The following is a 22,180-nucleotide window of genomic DNA, read 5'->3' on the forward strand; positions in this document are numbered from 1 at the left end:
CTACACTCAAAGTCTTAAGATGAACTGTTGACTGCGTTCCTTCTTCCTTCGTTGGGATGGCAGAGGGGCAAAGGGAACATACATTAAAAGGCGCACACATCAGGGGCGGCGTTGCACAATGGCTCGAACATCCTCCCCACCTTGAAAGGCTCCTTTCAATCATCTAGAGGTAGTGGACATATTTTGTTGAACCCACGTTTAATGATGCCAGTAGAAGTCTTGATTGTAGCTACTCGATTGATGTTGTCCCTTCCAGGATGTACACTGAGTATTCGACCTAGCTGCCAATGGGTTGGATTGATGTTGTCGTCCTTTATAAGGACCAAGGCTCCATCTGTGAGAGACTCTTGATTTTTCTTCCAGCGTCCCTTGACTTGTAGCTGGGAGATGTACTCGGTTTTCCATCTTGCCCAAAAGTTTTGGCACATCTGCTGGAGAAGCTGGTATCGATTTAGTCTGGTGACCTTTATATCGGTTAGATCTTGGTCTGGAACTGCTATGATTGGTTTTCCAATAAGAAAGTGAGCAGGTGTTAAAGGACTGAGGTCATTAGGATCTGGACCAATAGGAGAAAGAGGGCGTGAGTTTAAAATTGCCTCTATTTGAATTATTAAAGTTTGAAACTCTTCATAAATAAGCGCAGTTTTTGACAAAACTCGTTTTAGATGTAATTTAGATGATTTTACTCCGGCTTCCCAGAGTCCACCAAAATGAGGTGAATAGGGCGGTATAAATTGCCATTCAATTTCTAGGGAATTTGTTAGTGACCATAATTTGTCTCTTAATTCAGGTGCATTTAAAAGAGATGCTAATTCTCGTTGAGCACCTATAAAATTGCTTCCATTATCTGAGAATATTTTTTCGGGTTTTCCTCTGCGGGACACGAACCTTCGTAAGGCTTGTAAAAATGCTTCAGATGAGAGACTTGAAATCAATTCTAGGTGTACGGCCTTGGTGCTAAAGCAAATGAAAAGACCTATGTAACATTTAGTGGTTTTGCATCCACGACCCTTTTTGTCTTTTATGAGAAATGGACCTGCATAATCAACACCCGTTATTGTAAATGGACTAGAAGGCATTACTCTAGCACTAGGAAGATTTCCCATAATAGGCTGAATGGTTTTTGCATTAAATCTAAAGCATCTTACACACTTTCTGACAGTAGCACGAGCTAAGTTGCGACCGGATGTGGGCCAGTAAATATCTCTTATAGTATTGAGAAGTAACTGAGCACCACCGTGTAGTAATATAAGATGTTGTTCTTGAAACAATAGTTTTGTGAAATGATGATTCCCATTAATTAGAATGGGGTGTTTTTTATTGAAATTGTAGTCAGAATACTTGAATCTACCGCCAACGCGCAAAATATTCTGACGGTCTAGAAATGGAGTGAGACCACATAACCTATTCTTTGATGCCAGGTACTTGTTGTTTGATAAATCTTTAATTTCGTTACAGAATGATTGATTTTGACTAACCTTGATCAATGCATTTAGAGAATACTTTAGCTCCGATAATGTCAAAACACCGGTGTTGCGATTATTTCTGTTAGCACAATTATTTACAAATCTGAAGATGTAACTCGTGACTCTACACATCTTAGAGAAATTAGAGAATCGATCAAACGGAAAGCTCAAAGTATCTGGTGCATTTTGAGCTAATAGAGTTTGAGTTTTTAGCTCTGGTAGGTGGTCTACTTTAAATTGTTCATTGGGCCAAAATTGTGAGCCTAGAATTATCCAAGATGGACCATGCCACCATGTTTCAGAATTTAATATTTGACTGGGAAACATGCCTCTTGAAATTAAATTTGCTGGATTTTCCTTGGTTGAAATATACTTCCACTGGTAATTTTTCGTTAGTGATTGTATTTCCGACACACGGTTACCTGTGAAAGTTTTTAGTAAATTTGGACTGGTTCTTACCCAAGCCAGCGTTATAGTTGAATCGGACCAAAGGAAATATTGATTAAATTTTAGATTTATGGAAGTCTGAACTTTATCAACTAGGCGAGCCAATAGCACGGCACCGCAAAGCTCTAGACGAGGAATATTGACTGTTTTTACAGGTGCAACCTTGGATTTTGCACACAACAAACTTACTTGTACCCTACCATTTTTATCGGAACTCCTAATATATACACAGGCACCATATGCACGTTCTGATGCATCACAGAACCCGTGCAACTGCAATTCTGTTGAATTGCATAATATAGCATGCCGTGATATTGACAAATTGTTCAATAGAGGAAGTTCGTTTTGCAAGCTGATCCATTTAGAATAGAGTTCTTCAGGTAGATTGTCATCCCAGGATAATTTATTGCACCATAGGTTTTGCATAATGATTTTACCTATGATAGTACATGGGCTTAATAGACCTAGAGGATCAAAGATTTTTGATATTGAAGATAAAATGGATCTCTTAGTGATTTTATGTTTAGACAAATTTGTATTGATATGATAAAATAAACTATCATTCGAACACGACCATATTAGCCCTAAAGTCTTGGTCTTATTGTCATCGCTTGGAAACTCTAAAATGTCGAAAGCTGAATCAGAATTTGATATATCCTTTAGAACTTGTGAGTTGTTGGAACACCATTGTCTCAGGTGAAAACAACCGGTGTCTAATACCTTGGATACATTGCTGCAAATCTCTTGAGCCTCTTGAATAGAATCAGCTCCGGTTAGCATATCGTCGACATAAAAGTCTTCCTTGATTATTCTTGCAACCTTTGGCTTGGAATCTTCAATCTCATTTGCTAATTGTACCAAACAACGTATAGCGAGAAAACTAGCTGAAGCTTGACCGTAGGTGACAGTGTTTAACTCGTACGTTTGTAAAGGTTTTGAAGGACCTTGACGCCATATGATCCGCTGCAATGGTCGCTGTTCTGGATTTATTAGGACGTGCCGATACATTTTAGCGATATCGGCAGACACGACATAGGCATATTTTCGAAACCTCAAAAGTATAGAAAATAGGTCGTGTTGAAGAATAGGTCCTATTAGTTGAATATTATTTAAAGATATTCCATTGGTAGTAGGAGCAGATGCATCGAAAACAACGCGTAGTTTTGTAGTAACGGAAGATTCTTTTGTTACTCCATGATGAGGTATATAGTATTGACATTGACCATCATTTTGGTCTAATATAGCTGACATGTGATTAAGTTTCTCGTATTCGGTCATAAATTCAATGTATCGTGATTGCAATGTAGAATTTTTGACCAAACGTCTTTCAAGAGCATAGAATCGTTGCTCCGCGTGAATTCTTGATTTGCCTAAGCTTTCTGGTCCTTGTTTTAAGGGTAGATTTACAACAAATCGCCCTTTGGTATTTCTTGTTGTACTTGTTTTGAATATTTCTTCACATAAAATCTCATCTTGTGAAAAAACCTTGTGATTATCTAGTTCTTCAAGCTCCCAAAATCTAGCGAGAGCTTGAGACAGTTCTTGATTGGCACTAATATTGCATGAAACCGTATTGGGACTAGCGGCTCCAAGAGTTCCGGAAACAATCCATCCAAGTTTAGTTTCTTGTAGATGGGGCTTATTTTTCCCTAAGGATATCTTGTTGGCACCTAGAAGTTGCCAGAACAGATCCGCTCCAATAAGCATATCAATTGAAGAGGGTTTGAAAAACTCGGGATCTGCAAGTTTGATATTGTGGGGAAATTGCAACTCGGAGATACTAAGAAGATTAGCTGGCACATAACCCGTAATTTCTGGTAAGATATAGCAAGTCAAATTGGCCTGGAAGGTATTGTATTTTGATTTGATTGATACCTGGCACTTGGTTTTGACAGAAGAAATGTTATTGGTTATGCCGAATATTGACAAATTAGTGTTTTGAGTGGGAAGATTGAGTTTTTGTTGAATGCCTTCTGTTATGAAGGAAGTTTGGGATCCGCAATCAAGGAGAGCTCTAATTGAGTGAAGATTGTTTTGATTGTCACAAATGAGAACGTATGCGGTAGATAATAAAACCTGTCCTACCGATATAGAATTAGATACGCTGCTATTTAGTACATTTGTGCTCCCTTCACCTGAGCATTGCTCACTTAACGGAGTGTCATTTTTATCGTCATGGAGAAGTGTATTATGTTTTGATTTGCACTTCTTACATGGACCCAATTTGCACTTATGTTTAGTGTGTCCTTCTCTTAGACAATTAGGGCATAATGTTGCTGTTTGATTAACGAACTGGATTCTATCGCAGACCGAAAGTTTTAGGAAATCGTTGCATTTGTATATTGAATGTTCACCCTTACAAAATGAACAAGTATAGTGTCCAGACATGAAAACCTTTGTTGTCTTCGCGGTCCGAGAAACCTGATGTGATTTATTATTGTGTGTGTTAGGTGAAATATTATTTTTGTAATTTAAAGAGTCTACAAAATTAGCTCGCTCACGCAAAAATGTCAGAAATTGGTCCAAAGTAGGTGATTTGGTTGTATTACGCGTTTGTCTCTCCCAATCGCTTAGAGAGCGTTGTCGATTTTTTGACAAAACCAAAATATTAACAAACAATCCCAATTTTGAATAGATTGACCTAATTGCTGTATTGCTCCCAAATGTTTTGAGATATTGTCAGCTAATTGTTGTAACTTATCATGCGAACCCTTGTGAATAGATTCCAAAAGAAATAAAGCACCTATGTGATCATGCAATAGTTTTTTAGTATTGTCGAATCTTTCGCACAACGTATCCCATGCTACTGTAAAGTTATCCGCGGTGTACCGAATGTTGCTTATAGATGCCGCAGCATTGCCTTCTAGAGCACCCCGCAAATAGAAAAACTTTTCAATATTGGTTAGGTTATTGTTCTGGTGAATAATGCTAGTAAACGAATCACGGAACTGGAGCCACTGTTCAAACTGTCCGCTGAACTTTTTTAGAGAAATATCCGGCAACTTTATACCACCTGATCGACCTGGTGCACATGTGGAACCGTCGTGATTTTTTAACAATAATTTTGCTGTAGCTATAATATTATAAAATTTAGTTTCAAATGAATCCAGCTCTTTGCCGAGTTCATCTAGTGCAGCATTGTCAGACATTAATTCAATATCGCTATTAATATTTTTAAATTCTATTAGTAGATATGTAGAATCATTGACTCTCTCTTTTAGAGTAAAAATATCTAAATCAGTTAATTTGTCTTTTTTGAGTGTATCTAAATATTTTTCAAAGCTTGTCAGAGAGCGTTCGATGGTAGCTCTTTTTTGTTTTAAAATTTTTATATCTGAATCAGACATTTTAATTAGATAAAATAAATTTAATTAAATAATAAAGATTTTAATTATTAATAAAAACCGTAAAAAATTCAAAATGAATTATATTTGATTATTTGTGTTAATTCTAATTAGATTTTATTTCAATTTCCTATTTAAATTTATTTAATTAATTTCTATTATTAACAAATAAAAAATTTAAAATGAATTCGATTTAATAAAAAGAAAAGAAAAAAAAGTTATTATGAATTCACCCTGTATAAAACTGTATTATAAAACGTAACATGCAACCCTATGCATCGGCAATTAAAAACAGATAAAATATTTGGTGAACATCTGTGAGGGTTAAAGGGAATATATTTGAGACTCACGTTCTTTATCGCTGCGCCGGCTGCGGTAACTACTTGAAGAAGGGTCGGTGTCGATTCTAAAAATAGCTCTCGTCTCGGGATGATGAGTTTAAAATCGACTGTTTGGCGGCCCTTAATGTTGATTTTGTGAATGTATTTTTTTTTAATTAATACACTTAATTAGTATTTATTGCACTGGAACGCATTCGCTCGTAAGGACCATGGAAATGATGTTAATTGTTGAGATGAATTAAGAGATTGCTGCACTTTGATTTGACGAATATATTGAAATAAAAATATTATACAAAAACATGTATGCTACACTCAAAGTCTTAAGATGAACTGTTGACTGCGTTCCTTCTTCCTTCGTTGGGATGGCAGAGGGGCAAAGGGAACATACATTAAAAGGCGCACACATCAGGGGCGGCGTTGCACAATGGCTCGAACACCAGGTACCTACGGTATCAAAAGGATTGTGCTCTGGTGGGACTCTTTCCGTGTTATCGAGCCCTAGGTGACTTGGTCTGCAGGTGTATCTCCCAGAAATTTTCGTACACATCTGGCCGTTGCGAGTAGTACAGCTTTCTGCATGGTCTTGTAAAGATGTTCATTTAGGCCCAGCCTTTTTATGCTTTCGAGGAGGTTCTTCCGAATGATTCCAGTAGTAGACATAATAATAGGTATCGTCTGGGTACTTTGCATTCTCCATTGTTTTCGTATTTGAATTTCCAGATCTCTGTACTTGGCGATCTTTTCAGTAAAGGGCCTAGCCGGGTAAGATGGTGAAAAGTGCCCCCAACTCGATTTAAATTCCATATAGGCCACTTTTTAGCACATATAGAGGAACTCACTTTCTGAAATTTTTAGCCCCCTAGGTGGTCACGTGACCCCCCTAGAGCCTAATTAGGCTTTTTATGTTTTTATTTTTTATCTCAGCCGCACCAGAGCTAGCCAAAAACTTTATTTAAAAAAGTTGTAAGTTTCAAAAAGATCTATATGAAAAAATTTCTTTTTTATTTTTTGGCGGGAAATTCGAATTTTTAGAAAAATTTTAAACTTTTAAATAACTGAAAAAAAAACTAAGGCACTCGTTTTTACGAAAATCAATTATAACGTGTATATTTGCACAATATTTCACCCTGAATTTTTTCAGATTTTTAAAATTGGTGAAACGTACCTTTAAAAATAAATAACCGCATTTTTTCGGTTTTTTTTTCGTTTTTTGATACAATTTTATACATATTTTTCAAAAAAGGTAACACCGTCACTAGAATAGGTAAAAAACTGAAAAATAATTGGGGTTTGCTGTATAAAATTTTTTTGTAACGCCATCCATTTTCAAGATACAGGGCGTTGAAGAAAACAAAATTTTACACATTTTTTACGATTTTGCTGAAACTACTGGCAACATTGTAGTAAAACTTGGCGGGTTTTAAGAGGTAGTTATTGTGCATGTTTTGACATACAATTAAGGATTTGATATTCATCATTGGCGCGCATAGGGGTAATGGTCTGAACTTTTTAAAGAATAAAGATAGTACGCCACTGACATATTTCAAATTAACAATCGTTTTTGAATTCCTCGTTCAATTTGTGACAAAAAATCTATCATCTTATTTTTTCATATGACGCGCCATTTTTATTCAAAAAATAAAAGATCTTAATCCTTACAAAGCATTCGAACTTCTAGTAGTTTCTACATCTACATACATAAACTCGTACATCCATTATAAAAATTAATTCGAATACTTTGGAAGCGTTAAGATATTTTATTTTTTGCAACAAAACGGCGCGTCGTATAAAAAATGGGAAGATAGATTTTTTGTCACAAATGGAACGAGGAATTCAAAAATGATTGTTATTTTGAAATATGTCAGTGGCGTACCATCTTTTTTTCTTTAAAAATTTCAGACCATTACCCGTATGCGCGCCAATGATGAATATAAAATTCTTAATTGTATGTCAAAAAATGCACAATAACTACCTCTTGAAACCTGCCAAATGTTATTGCAATGCTGCCAGTAGTTTCGGCAAAATCGTAAAAAATGTGTAAAATTTTGTTTTCTTCAACGCCCTGTATCTTGAAAATGGATGGCGTTACAAAAAAATTTTATTAAGCAAACCCCAATTATTTTTCATTTTTTTACCTATTCTAATGACGGTGTTACCTTTTTTAAAAAATATGTATAAAATTATATATAAAAACGAAAAAAAAACCGAAAAAATGCGGTTTTATATTTTTAAAGATACGTTTCACCAATTTTAAAAATTTGAAAAAATTTAGGGTGAAAGACTGTGCAAAAATACACATTATAATTGATTTTCGTAAAAACGAGTGTTTTATTTTTTTTCAGAGTTATTTAAAAGTTTAAAATTGTTCTAAAAATTCGAATTTCCCGCCAAAAAATAAAAAAGAAATTTTTTCATATAGATCTTTTTGAAACTTACAACTTTTTTAAATAAAGTTTTTGGCTAGCTCTGGTGCGGCTGAGATAAAAAATAAAAACATAAAAAGCCTAATTAGGCTCTAGGGGGGTCACGTGACCACCTAGGGGGCTAAAAATTTCAGAAAGTGAGTTCCTCTATATGTGCTAAAAAGTGACCTATATGGAATTTAAATTGAGTTGGGGGCACTTTTCACCATCTTACCCGGCTAGGCCCTTTACTACGTAGATTATTGTTGTTAGGTATCGCCACATCAATTAGTGTTGCTTGTCTTGTTAATTTATTAACTAGTACGAAATCTGGTCTATTATGTGCCACTGTTTGGTCTGTGAGCACAGTGCGGTCCCAGTATAGCTTGTAGTTGCCATCCTCAAGCATACTCTCAGGGACGTATTGATAATATGGAAGATGGTCCGTTTGGAGAAGTCCCAGCTTGATAGCTATCTCTTGATGAAGGATCTTTCCCACTGCGTCATGCCGTTCCTTGTATTCAGTTGCAGCAAATGCCTGGCAGCCCCCTGTAAGATGTTGGATGGTTTCTTGGGCTTGACATCCATATCGGCATCTGTCGTTTTGAACCTGAGGGTCTTTGACGATATATTTCAGGTAATTTTTGGTTCGTATAACCTGATCCTGAATGGCCAGTAATGAACCCTCCGTTTCAGGGAACATCTTTCTTGATGTCAACCAATAGTTCGACGCTGTGTTGTCGACATAGTCTTGGCTGACCTCATTGGGATGTCGCTCGTGCAGAGGTTTACCCATCCAGGTGCGCATTTTTTCGTCTTTAGTGAGGTGGTTTATGCGCATTTCTGGTTCCCTCAGTTTGATCGGTGTTGTGTCATCTACTGCGCAGATAGCGCGATGTAGAGTAGATGTCTCAGCTTGCATCTGAAAATAAGTTCTTAAATTAGCAATTTATTTATCTAATTGCTCACCTATATCCGTAAGTCCTCTTCCTCATAGATTCCGTGGTAACGTCGTTCTTTCTACTGCACTTTTAGGATGGTGTTTTTGTGCCTTTGTGAGGTGTGTTCTTATTTCTCGCTGAAGATTCTCTATGTCCGTTTTTGTCCACTTAACCATGCCAAACGAATAGCTAAGCGCGGAACACGCGTAGGTGTTTAGTGCTTTACACAAATTTCTACTGTTAAGGTGTGAACGAAGCAGCTGTTTTACCCTTCGTATAAACTCCACAGTTATCTCAGTTTTCATTTCCTTATGGTCAATTTTCCGCGCTTGCTTTACTCCAAGATATTTATACATATCGTTTTCACCCATGGCCTCGATGTTCTGGCCATTTTGCATATCGAATCCTCCGGGCTGTACTTTTCCTCTGACTATATTTAAAACACGGCACTTGTCTAGTCCTAAGTGCATAATGTCATTTGAAAAGGATTCTACAGTTTTTAGCATATCATCGAGTTGGTTTCGAGTGGAAGCCATTAATTTCAAATCATCCATGTACAATAAATGATTAAGTGGAGTTTAATAGCTGAGATAGTGGGTTCATAGCTAGACAGAACCACAGAGGACTCGACGAATCTCCTTGAAACAGGCCCCGGCTGATTGCGATATTTTCAGTGTCGATGTTATTCTCACCAGGTATTTAAAGGTGAATTCTAGTCTTCCACTCCGTCATTATATGCTCTAAAAAGGTCACTATATTATCATCGACTTATTATATTCTCAATATATCTATAAGTCATTCATGCGGCACTGAATCAAAGGACTCCTTGTAATCAATGAAGGCAGTAAATAGTTTCCTCTTTTTGGAATATGCTTGATTAGAAATGACTGAGTCGATGATAAGTTGTTCTTTGCAACCCATGGAACCCTTAGCGCATCCTTTCTGTTGAGGCTCTATGATCTTGTTCAGAGCACAGTGTTGGTAGGTACGCCGGGCTACACAGGATGTGACCAATTTATACAAAGTTGGAAGACAAGTAATTGGGCGGTATTTGGCTGGATCTTGGGTGTTATTTTGATCCTTTGGTATTAAATAAGTGGTTCCCTGAGTTAGCAATAATGGTATATCCTGCGGATTAGAAATACCATGATTAATTAGTGCTGATAAGCATTCATGAACACTCAAAAACTTCTTAAGCCAGAAGTTTTGAACTCCGTCTGGTCCAGGAGATTTCCAGTTATGAAGCTCTTTGATGATATTTGAAACTTCTTTAGTGGTGAAAGGTTCGTAGAGAGTAGTACCTAGTCTAGTGTTGGCAGTTCTGTGTGGTATCTTCTATCCATCCAGCATTGTTGTTAAGAGCAGCTGGTGTGGAAAGTTGATTTCCCCAAAACTCATGAATTTCTTCTTGGCCTGGGTAAGACTTATCGAGATTTTCTACGGTGTAATTGAGTTTTCGATAGAAGGCTTTCTCAGTAGTCTCAAAAAGGGCATTGTCGGATTTTCGGTTGTTACTCACTTTGTACCTTCTTAGTCGTCCTGAATAAACGGAGAGTTTTTGTTTTAATATATCCAGGCACTGTTGGGCTGTGTTGTTTTCTGGATCATATCTTGAGTGTCTTGCAGTACTCAGTATTATTTCTTCAGCTCTCCTGATGACTTTTCTACTTCTTACACCTCTTATATATTCGGTGACTTGACCAATATCCCTACGCAGTAATTCAATCTTTCCGAGAAGTCTTTTTTCCCAGGGTGTAATTCTGTTACCAGTCCTTCCGTTGTTCTGATCTTAATGCCCATTACATTAGCAATTGCTGTTGCTGCAGAGTAGATAAGCATGTGCAAATATTCTAATGTGTGGGATTCTACGACATAATTGGGTAGGACTTCAGTGTTCACAATTTGTAACAGCGCCCCTAGTTTCTTACAAGAGTTTATTCGTGGTAGCGGTGGTCTGCTAAGTGGGTTATCACGTAACTCATTGTTTTCCTGCTCTGTATTGTCAGGTTGAGTTTCTTGTATGGCAAGCTCGGGAATCTGCTCATGAACTTCAACAGGGACTTGATCTTCAATTACTACATTGTTATGAATCTCCCGTTCGACTTCGCTTCTGATGGTATTGCGTCTAGTCTCCGGGATAAGGTTGTTTCTTTTAATTACCCGGTATTGGTCAGATACTCGTTGCTCCGATACTTGAATATCTGGGTACGTCCTGCAAAATTCGGCATACAGCTGTTGTCGGTAGCCGATTGTTTCTTGACCGAGGTTTGTCACTTTGTAGTAGAAGCGCAAAATGTTTTAATTAATGGGCACAGTCCATTTCATGCGCTACCTCGGTCGTCCAGCTTGAGTGAGCGCCGGCTGATATTCCAGCGCAGCACCTCCGGCAGGTGGAGCTCTAGTTGTTGTTTAGCTCGCTTGTGGTTGTGGTTGGGCTGTAGCTGATTGTATGATAGGGGCCCGCCTCCTCAACACCCTGCCACCGACGTTCCGCATGCTGTCACGTCCAGCGTCGGCTCCAGACGTGCCCTGGCGATCCCCAGGCAGCGGCCCTAAACATAAACTATTAGTCTCCATTCTCATGGGTGTGCATTTTATACCTACTGCCAGGTGTCAGTTTTTGTTCCACGGCAAGTGTCCCTGCTACTCTCTGGGTATTGGCGCTACGAATACCCAGAAAGCATCCCCCATTCGCAGGGGGGCGCGCCTGATAAAAGAACTGACAAAAAACTCCCACAGGATATACTTATTATTATATACTTATATTACTCAAATTTAGCCATACGGCTCACACTCCCTCTAAGGGGAAAATTGACTCATCCCAGATACCTACGGTATCAAAAGGATTGAGCTCTGGTGGGACTCTTTCCGTGTTATCGAGCCCTAGGTGACTTGGTATGCAGGTGTATCTCCCAAAAATTTTCGTACACATCTGGCCGTTGCGAGTAATACTGCTTTCTGCATGGTCTTATAAAGATGTTCATTAAGACTGTTCATAAAGATGTTCATTATATTACTTATTATTATTAATTATTAATTATTAATTATTAATTATTAATTATTAATTATTAATTATTAATTATTAATTATTAATTATTAATTATTAATTATTAATTATTAATTATTAATTATTAATTATTAATTATTAATTATTAATTATTAATTATTAATTATTAATTATTAATTATTAATTATTAATTATTAATTATTAATTATTAATTATTAATTATTAATTATTAATTATTAATTATTAATTATTAATTATTAATTATTAATTATTAATTATTAATTATTAATTATTAATTATTAATTATTAATTATTAATTATTAATTATTAATTATTAATTATTAATTATTAATTATTAATTATTAATTATTAATTATTAATTATTAATTATTAATTATTAATTATTAATTATTAATTATTAATTATTAATTATTAATTAATTATTAATTATTATTATTATTATTTTTATTGTACCCTTTGGTGTCACCACGTTAAGAGCTCATCCCGGATCCAATCCTCAGAGGGTTTACCCTTCTTGGTTGCACCATAAATAATACTAATAATAATAACGTTTATTTTTCCATGAAAGTATACAATTAATAATAATATGTACAATACTATACTTACATCACAATACAATAATTTAATTTAATATTAAATTTATTCAATTCTTCTGTGCTTTGTTCAATATAAATAAACAATAGTGTCCATTAAAACAATGAAGGTGAGCATGGGACAAATTTTTTTATATTGTTCATTTATATTGAGCTTACATTAAATTTTTATTCAAGCGATTAAGCAATTTTAAATAATTGAAGAATTCTATTAAGTTAAAGAATTTTTTTATTAAGCGATTTTATTAAACAAAATTGACAAAAAAAATTGTACAAAGGAGAGATATTTCATGCTTATAACAATTGATGCATATATTTAATCTGGTTATATCAACTTTATTTATTAATTGGTTTCAAAAAGGTGGCTGAATATTTGCCCGTGATTTTGTTTCAAATACCTACTAAACAATTTCTTAATCATTTTCAGGGAATTTATAGTAATTAGGTATGTTTTGTAAATTTCAGGGATCAAATTGTAGATTCTTCCTTGTAAATACTCAAAATTTCGTTTCCCGTTTCGTTTCTCTGCAATATTTAATCTAACACAGGACTTTGCTCTTGTTCTTGTATTAAGTATAGGTGTGCTCTAATGGTGTGATTAAATGTTTATTTTTGTATAGATTGGTAATTATGGTAAGAATATATATAGTTGTCTTGTATCTAACGTTTGAGGTTCACTATATAGATCATTAGTAGGGCTATGAGAGACATGAGGACTAGCCCCAATTGCGTTAACCGCCAGACTACTTTAAATCGACCTTTTACCCCTATCCACCGACAACTATTCCCTTAACAATATTTTGATCTAATTCTCCATTCTTTTCTTTTTCTTTTAATCCTTTTCTTTATTTGTTTTCTTCTTTCCATTCACCCCACTTACATTTAACATTTATTATTTCCTTACTAATCAGCCATTAACACATATTCAAATATGCCCTTGGTTTCTTTTCTTTCTCTTCCCCCCTTTTTATCTATCCCACCCTTAACACAGCTTACCTCCTTTCTTTTCCAATTCCATTCACACATTTTCCTTAAATCAAAGTTAGATTACCATCCACAACAAAGTTTACCTTCTTTCATTTCCAATCCTCTCTCATACATTTTCCCAACCCACATAGTTACATTGCGATACCTCGTGTCTCCGATTTTTTCGGGTCCCCATGCATTTCTTGATCTAGTTGTTCTTCTTCTATTTTTCAATACTATTCACTAATTTTCCCTCAACAATATATCAACCTGTTTATTCCATTACCAACTATAAAATTTCAAATTTTCAGTTAACCCATTCAATGAATTAGTTCATCAAGATCTTTGCTTCATATTGACAATAACCCCAACTTTCAACCTGTATTATATAAATATTATTCCAATGTACACTCACACCCTAACTAATTCCTATGGTTGCCTCTTATGTTATAACTCATTAACTTCATCTATTCAGTTTCAAAATAACAATTGTTTGACACATAATTCATTTTACATTTCTGATATTATCATTCAGGTTATTCCCTCTTTGACTGGATTCTTTTAAATCATAATGTTAAATTTTATGACAACATATTTTAGGTTAGGTCATTATCATTAAATAATTAATATTCTTTCAGTAATTTTAATTAAAATTATAATTTCAACCTATCATATCAGGCAACCACCATCACTCGTTCTCAACTTGAATTTGCTAAACAATCTTCTCTCCTATATGGAAAGCTTTACAATAATATACATTACTTTCACATCAGTCTGTTTACTCCATTACCTTTTCTAGATTTCAAATTGTTAGTTCACTAATTCAGACAACCAATTAAATTAAAATATTTTCAAATTGTCAATAATCAATACAACCACAATAATAGGCAACCAACATTACTCTTGTTATTTTTACAACATTAATATACACCTTATCTTGGTACCTACATAAGTTGTGCACATAGAATTAATTTTCTTCTCTTTTATTTCAAACTAAATCAAATTTTCGTCTTCTTTCTCAAAATTCAACAATTCACCAATGACGTCATTGACTCTACTATGACTAGTATTTTATCAACCTAACACTAACAACAGTTCTTTCTGTAACAGAGAGTAGAGAGTTGCCTTTTAGACTTTTACAATAAAATCTAATTTATTATAATTTAAATTTCACTTTTATACAGTTACTAATATATAATCCAAATTTTAAACAACACTAATAATTTGAAATTCATAACCAAAAATTGACTACCTGTCTTGTCATGTCACTTCGGTCTGAACATCTCCTTAACTTTTGTTGGTCTGTGTCCATTGAACTGGCAAGAACCACAAGTTCTTATCGAGCAGGGAACCATGTTGCCCTTTGAGCACTCCTAACACATTTAATCTTGTAACATCGACTTGGAGTCGCTATAAACACCATATAATTATTATGTAAACCATAATTCTCGATGTAACCTTTTTCAAAAAATTGCTAGTTTCTTGTACTAAGCAGAACGTAAGTATTACCACATTTTTCTTTAACCTAGTCACAATTTTAACTTTTGCATTCATTCTAACGTGGAAATTCTTCGTTCTAGGCACTGCGGATGATCTGATCCAGATTGAAAACGTTTTGCAAATCCTTTTGGATGACTTTTAATGTTTTTTAATAAAACGTTTTTATACCATTATACAAAGGAAGCTTTTACTTCTGTATGGTTTTTTTTAATATATCACCTTCAGTACGGTAAGTAAGGATATTATTTATATACATTATAAATAATATGGGTCCTAGTACAGTCCCTTGTGATATACCAAAATGTATGCTTCATGCACTACTCAATTTTCCTTCTAACCGCACTCTTTGATATCGATTTTCTAAGTAGCTTTCCATTAAGTTAAAGGTGTTTCCTCTTATACCCATGTCTGCCAATGTTTCTAATAGTTGTGAGTGACTAACCGTATCAAACGCCTTTGCCAGGTCTAGGAATACACAGGCTGTTGGTGTACTGCAGTCGACTAGGTTGTACTATAGTGTTGCCCAAATGCAAGACCAAGACGAGACTTGGACAGTCTTGGTCTTCCACCAATACACCTGGTCTTGGTCTTGGTATTGCACTCCCAGTCTTGGTCTTGGTCTTGCAGCAAGAGTCTTGCAAGTCTCGCAGTTACCCACTAGCATATTGCTATTTATTAAATATTACTTTAGATCTTAGAACAACGTAAACGTATATGTACATTTTCAGCTTGACTTAACATAGACATAGTAAAAACCAACCAAATTAATAAATGTCTAAACAATTCACATTGGGTGGGTTTGAACCCACGATCTAAACTATCCCTGCCTATAGTCTAACGTCTAACTAACTGAACTATCTACCATGTCCCACGGGAGTCAGTCTGTTTCTTAATAAATAGTAGGGGAGCGAAGTATGCTAAATATGCAGTCACTCGAGCGCTTTCGGGACCTATTGGGTTGCGAAGAGTAGGTCCTAAAACCAAAAAGTAAAATTTTCCATTTTAGTGGGGACTTTCCATTTTTAATTTAATTTTCCATTTTCAACAATCGTTTTTTTAGATTATAGTGCCATCTATCCATAATTTGAAAAAATGTTTCGAATAAAAGTTGCTTATTTTTACGTAAAGAATCCAAATCTGGAATAAAAATTTGGGGTTCCTATTTAAGATTTTACAGTAATTTAATTTTCCATTTCCAACAATCGTTTTTTAGATTATAGTGCCATCTATCCATAATTTGAAAAAATGTTTCGAATAAAATTTGCTTATTTTTACGTAAAGAATCCAAATCTGGAAAAAATTTGGGGCTCCTATTTAAGATTTTACAGTAACCCCCCACCCCACCTCCGTGGGGGGTCGTGTTTGTTACCATTCGATAGATTTTTCAAAAATATTGATTAAGTGTATATTGCACTTTTTCGATTTAATGTTTATTTTGCGAAATATCGCGGGATTTGTATTTAAAATTTTAAATTTACCCCCCACCCCTCTCTGTGGGGGTCATGTTTAGTATCATTCGATAGATTTTTGAAAAATATTGAACGCGTATTTTTTGGTTTTTCAATCTAACGTTTATTTCGCGAATTATTCGCTTTTTTTTTGTGAAACTTTTTAACTCACCTATTTCCTTACGCCCCGCTCAAATCGTCAGATTTTTTAAATATACACTGTTTTGCATGTACACACTTAACTTACCTTATCTTAATCTGACGATTTCGAGTTTTTCTAAGAATATATTTTCTTCGGGCCTCCCTTAACGAATTCCCCTGTATTAAAAGCCAATATATGGTAGAGGTACATTTACAGAGTACAAAGTTTCTCCCCATGTGATAATCTGACGCGCTCCAGTAACTGCAAAAATCCCCGCTTGGGTTCCCCTACCATTAAATACATCATTTTATTTCAATTTTTTATAAGATATATTTTTGCTTAGAATATTTTTTTCGATAAAATACTTACTTTTTGAGTCATTTGCGCAAAAACCGTCGAAAAACGTGTTTTTTTTTTGTTTGAAAATGAACATATTTCTGTGATTTCTGTGATATTTCTAAATGAATATGTTTGAAAAAACATAATCAGTCGCAAAGAGCTCGAAAAGTATTGACTTGGTTTATTTGTAGATGAATAAAATAGAACAAAAGTTGCTTAGAATTAGTCAGTTTATTCAACCTTGACTATTTTGAACCTTTGTTTTTTAACCCATTAGCGCCGTGCGTTGCTTTAAAGCAACGGCAGACATGCCTGTATTTGGGAAGAGCTTGAAGTCATAAGACAGTCAAAAAAGAGGTGTGACCTTGCAAATTCCATCAACCATAATCGCTCAAACTCGGTTATGCGTATCTATTTGCGGTGTTAAGAACTGTTTGTTAGTTTGGTGCATTTGAAGTTGAGTATAATGTTAGAACGTGAAAATAATGGACATTCGATTTGAGTAAGTACCATAATTTCGATATAAATGAAACTTATTATTTATATATGTTAAATTTGTGTTGATTATACTTCTAACAAAACATATTTTAAATAATTTATATGAATTGATCAATAACTACTTGTCAGTGCCTGTTGTAACCCAGCCGTTGCCTTAAAACAACGCTAGGCGCTTGTACTACCTATATTTTAAATTTTATCATTTTTGTTCTAGACTCTAGACGAGGATTTTCGCTTGCTCAAAATATAATTTATAATGATGAACTAGGTGGCGATATTTTTGTAGAACCTCCAGATACAAATAATGTAGACACTGACGAGAATTAATATGAACCATTCGCGAAAACCGAGTTCCCAGAGGATGTCCGTTAACTCCTAAAAATGAGTTTCTGAAAAAAGATCGAGGTTATTTTGAAACAGCTATTGAACGAAATGATGGACAATTATATGTCCGGTGGATGGATAATGCAGCAGTAACAATGATTTCATCATCCTGCGGCACTCAAGAAGTAGGTCAAGTAAGATTTTCTCAGAAACTCAAACGAAACATACTTGTTTCTAGACCGAAATTGATCGCCAAGTATGTATAATACATTTATGGATGGAACTGACCAAATGTAAGTTGCTACCGGATCAGTATTGGCCAATTTTTACGTGGATGCTCGATGTTGTATTACAAAATAGTTGGATATTGTATAATAAAACTGGCAGAGAAAAGCTATCGCAATTAGATTATATAAGAGAGATTGTAAGCACATGTTTAGCGAAGTATCCTGTACTTAGTAAAGGAAGTGGAAGACCGTCGGCTTCCTTGACAGCATCTGTCGACAGCCGAGTATCGGATGACATTCTTTTGGACACCATCCAGAGGCGTCATTTTATAGGGTCAGGGGGGGCATTTGCCCCCCTGACCCTGAAAATGATTGAAATTTACAAAAAATAGATCAATTTTGTATTATGTTAGCATATATAATGTATATATAATGGTTGCCCCCCTATCAAAATTTCAAATGACGCTCCTGACACCATCAATCATTTGATACAGTACATTCCAGACGGAAAAAGAGAAGATATGCGTCTAAAACATGTAAATCTATTAGAACAATGTGTTTAAAATGTGATATTGGACTATGTACTTCTTGTTTTATACCGTGTCACTCGCGATAGTGTAAATTTTTATAATTAATAACATCGAATTACATTTTTTTATGAACTAATATCTATTTTTGTTTTATTGCCCACTTTACTGTATCCCAAATGCTTTAATTTTTTGCTTTATTATTTTCAACAAAAACTAGGTAGTGTAAGCGCCTAGCGTTGCTTTAAGGCAACACTTAATATCTCAGAAACTAAATATCTCAGAAAAAATATTTTATTAAGTTTTTTATTATTTAAACATAGTTCATTATTAATATTGCAAAAAATAATACAAAATCAATAATTTATTAATCTCGGCGCTAATGGGTTAACTAACCAAGAAGGGCTGAAACTCATCCCGAGGGCAAAATCACACATCGGCCAATATCTCTTTTTTGACTTGTTAGCTATGTGCACGCAAACAAGTCAATCCAAAATCCAAGCGGTTCTTTAACATTTGAAGGTTTTGTAACATTTTACCATGAGTGAATGGACTATACAGGGTAGCCAGGCATTATCTTATCTAGTGCTTTTTTAGCAAAAAATTTTGTTTGGCCTATTGATCTAATATCTAATTGCACAATCTGCAAAAAGTTTATAAGTAGGACGTTTAGTCTTTACGATATGGTATTATTCCAACTAACTGATAAGGAAAAACAATTGACTGGGTCTTCGTAACAGTGGATATGGTATTCGTATTATTTTTTTATCAACATAGGCGACATATATATCTTTAAAAGTTTCAATGCGATATTGTTATACTGTCGGCGTCACACAACACAAGAAGATTATTTTATGAAAGGATAGCTATTCTCAAAATCTAGAGAATTATACAATTAATTTCGGAGCGAAGGCGTTGTCTGATATTAGGGAAGAATGAAAATTAGTATTTTATCTTTACATTTTAATAATTTATTATGACCTCTGAGAGTTCTTATATGGATATTTTAATTCGCTATGTATGTTTATCGTATTGTTCATAATGCGCATAAATTCAATTTTCCAAATTTTTGTTACATATTTTTTTGCGTTTCATTGTCTCTAAGCATATTAGGTCTGGATCCCGCGTATGAAAAAAAAGTTGATTAATAGCAAGCTGAAAACTTGTTAATAGCTTAAGGGTGTCTAGTCGGACAAACTTTGATATATGGGAACACTGGAACAGGGGAAGTTTTAATTATGGAACAGATTAAAAATTTGGAACGTCAGACCACGAAAACGTCACATGTATTTTGTCCGACAGAACTTCTAATTGATTTGTTACCCTTTCATTAAACTCTCCTAAAAAATCAGACTGCTATTTATCACCAAATGGGCATTTTATTAAGTGGAACACGTAAAACATGTCAAATGATAGGAATTATGACAGGTGATAAATAGCAGTCTGATTTTTGCATGAGAGTTTAATGAAAGGGTAAGAAATCAATTGAAAATTCTGTCGGACAAAATACATGTGACGTTTTCGTGGTCTGGCGTTCCAAATTTTGAACTTGTTCCACAATTAAAACTTCCCCTGTTCCAGTGTTCCCATACATCAAAGTTTGTCCGACTAGACACCCTTAAGATATTAACAAATTTTCAGCTTGCTATTAATCAACTTTTTTTTCATACGCGGGATCCAGACCTATATACCCGAACTAATATATTCCATAACACGACACTCAATCCTAACTGCAAGACGCAAGAGTCTCGCAGGCTTAGTCTTGTTCTTGCTCAAGTCTTGCACGGTTAGTCTTGGTCTTGGTCTTGCTAAAATAAGGCGATCTTGGTCTTGGTCTTGATCTTGCTAAAACGCAAGAACAAGACCAAGACTGCAAGACCAAGACCGATTTTGGGCAACACTATTTGTACATTTTGTTTGATAGGTACGATATTGCATTCTCCGCGGATACTCCCTCCCTAAAACCATAATGTTTGTTTGATATTAAATTATATTTTTCTAAGTATATTACTAGTTGATATTTTATAGTCTTTTCCAATATCTTGGAAAGTGAAGTGATTAGTGAGATTGGTCTGTAATTGTTTGTTAACTTTTTATCGCCTTTCTTAGGAACGGGAATCCACCACTGTTTGCTTAAGTTGTTCGGGCCATTTGCCGGTAGAAAATACATTATTTATTAAATGGGTAATGGGACCAGTTATTACTATTGTGATAGTTCTTTAAGTACATACTTCAGATTTAATACCATCTATTCCTGGTGCTTTGTTCGATTCTAAGGAGGCTATAATCTAGGCAAGAAAGAGTTTATTTCTCTTTGGTGGTTGAGAAGAGGGTTTTATTATTTTCTGAGCATATGTTTCTCCAACTTTTGAAAAATATTCGTTGAATTCCTGAGCAATATCATTTGGGTCGGTAATAGATTGGTTTTTTGCAGTAAGTATTTCTTTGATATTTTGAGTATGAACATTTTCACTATTATAGTCAGGCGCGAATCTAGAAATTCATAATAGGGGGGGGGCCAGATTTACCTCAAATACAGTAATGCCATAGCTACCGATTTTTCGGTAGATCTACCGAATACCTGTCAAATCTATCGATCTACCTAATTCTCCTTTTTTTCTACAGAAAAATCAAAATTCTTAATTTTCAAATTAATCTGCCGATTTTTTTTCTACCGAAAAATCAAAAATATTAGAAATTTTTTTTAGCGGATAGATTTGGCAACATAGTTTAGTCAATTTTCAAGAATTCTTGAATTGCTTTTACTAGCTTGTGACACAATGTGCGAACCAGTGGATACGGATTTACCGATATCAATTTTATGACCAGTCCTTTGTCTTTTATATTATGATTGTGGGAGTAAAATGTATCTACCTGAATCGGAATGGTGAATTCTGAAGGATTGTGGCTTATTTTGATGCAGAAGATAATTCCAAACTAAAAACAGTATTTATATTAAAATCTTAAAACAGGAGAAATTTATTTTGCACCTTTTTAATTAAAGTATGTCGACATAACTAAAGAACATTAAAAAATTTTCTCGTTCTCAATTGCTTCAATATCCGACATTGTTTTGTTTTTAAACGATTCTAAAGTGTGAAAAATCATGTTTTTGCCTATAAAACATTCCTTGTAGATTTTAGAGAAAAATGTTTCAAATAAACAAGCGCGGCTCCTCCTTAGGGTCAATTGGTCAATGACCCCCCTAAAATAATCTCATAAAAATACCAATTTTATTAAAAATATCTTTTATCTAAAACTTCACTCTGAAATATAAAATTCTCTCTCAGCAGTCTGCATTGGCAAAACAAATATAATAGATATAATAACGTCGCGCCTCGCGCTATACACAAGCCCGTGGCTGGGCCGTATTTTAAATTGTCTATATACAGTTCTTATGGCTTATGGACAAATGCATGTAAAATAGAAAAGAGACGGCAGATAGCAATTTCGTGGGCGAGAGTGGGAGTGACCTTTCCGTCGTATACCTCTAGTAGAGTCGACGGCCTCACGTTTAGTTAGTTACCGTCTGCTGACCGCACTTCACGGCAGGTCTATATCGATCGCGGCGTATTTGCGTAATTTATTTTGTTTTGTTGGATTTTTTTGTGATTGTAACAAAAACAAGATGAGTGTTGTTGACGAAA

This window comes from Diabrotica virgifera, chromosome 10 (assembly GCF_917563875.1).
Source record: "Diabrotica virgifera virgifera chromosome 10, PGI_DIABVI_V3a".
Lineage (NCBI taxonomy): Eukaryota > Metazoa > Arthropoda > Insecta > Coleoptera > Chrysomelidae > Diabrotica > Diabrotica virgifera.